Source organism: Tupaia chinensis, unplaced genomic scaffold, assembly GCF_000334495.1.
Source record: "Tupaia chinensis unplaced genomic scaffold, TupChi_1.0 Scaffold142716_1, whole genome shotgun sequence".
NCBI classification, from domain to species: domain Eukaryota; kingdom Metazoa; phylum Chordata; class Mammalia; order Scandentia; family Tupaiidae; genus Tupaia; species Tupaia belangeri.
In genome coordinates this window covers 2,377,891-2,379,080 of record NW_006202562.1, presented here as the reverse complement: position 1 = coordinate 2,379,080, position 1,190 = coordinate 2,377,891, and the positions used below count along the sequence as shown (strand labels likewise).

The window sequence follows — 1,190 nt, the reverse complement described above, 5'->3', positions numbered from 1 at the left end:
AGAGCGGGAGAATAATCAGACATCCAAAGAGCCTCTATGATTGATTGCATGTGGGCAGTGGGCGAAGCTAAAGCTGGAAGGCTGCATGGAGGCAGAGGCTGTGATTTCCCCTGCCCCGGTCTCCATGGAGACAAGCATTCACATGTGAGCAGTGGGCAGTGAGCACTGAATGGATGAAGGAGGGAGAGCTGGGAACGGAGGAAGGAGGAAAAGAGAATGAGAAGGAGGAGGATGGGAAGAGGAGGACCGAGGGGACGTCTTCAAAAATGCATGCTTACAGAAACAACACGCATGAATTTCAAAAATGTTTGCATCAAAATAAACTATACCTTAATTTAATCTTTCCACAGCCTTTTTGAAGTCCTCTCTTACATTTTTTGAGACATTCAACATATACTGAATTATACTAGATCAGCTTTGCCCTAAACAAAAAGAACCTTTTTTTTTTCTTTTTTTTGGAGAGATGTTTGCTATAGGGCAAATGCACTCACTGGAGAGACAGAAAGACAGAAAGTGAGAAACCACACCCCAAGGTGGGGATGGCCACGCTGCAATCCTTTCTCCTCCATTCCTCTCTGGAATCTGGGCATGCACACACATGTGCCTGGCATGAGTTTCAAGCCACTGGGTCAGGGACTCAAACCGCAGTCGGCCATGTGGGAGTCTGTACACCAACCACTATACCACTTTCTGGCCCCAAGAAAATCTCTTTTAAAAAATGATCAGATAGACCGCGCTTTGCGTCCCGGACCCGGTGGCTTAAACTCACGCCGGGCACGTGTGCATGCGTGCCCAAGATCCCGAGAGGAGAATGGAGGAGAAGGGATTGCGGTGTGGCCATCCCCCCTGGGGGGTGATTTCTCGCTTTCTATCTCTCTGTCTCTCTCTCTCTCTGTCTGGCGAGCGCACGCGCCCTATAGCAAAAACCTCTAAAAAAAAAAAAAAAGATCAGATAATTGGGCCAAGCAGGTGGTATGATTAAGGTACTGGACTCCCACATGACCCATCGCAGTTTGAGTCCCAGATCTGGCGGCTTGAAAACCACACCAGGTGGGGAACCAGCAGTTAGCGTAATGGCTATGTCACTGGACTCCCACGTAGTCAACCGCGGTTCACATTCCGGACCTGGTGGCTTAAAACTCACGCTGGGCACGTGTGCATGCGTGCCCAAGATCCCGAGAGGAGAATGG

The 1,190-nt window shown here is 49.4% G+C and overlaps 1 long non-coding RNA gene across 1 annotated transcript in view; it reads right to left on the bottom strand.

Annotated features, from left to right (window-relative positions):
- The window catches only part of LOC102488224 (uncharacterized), an 8,395-nt gene that overhangs the window by 1,142 nt on the left and 6,063 nt on the right, over nucleotides 1-1,190 (bottom strand). The gene's annotated exons all lie outside the window — the stretch shown is intronic.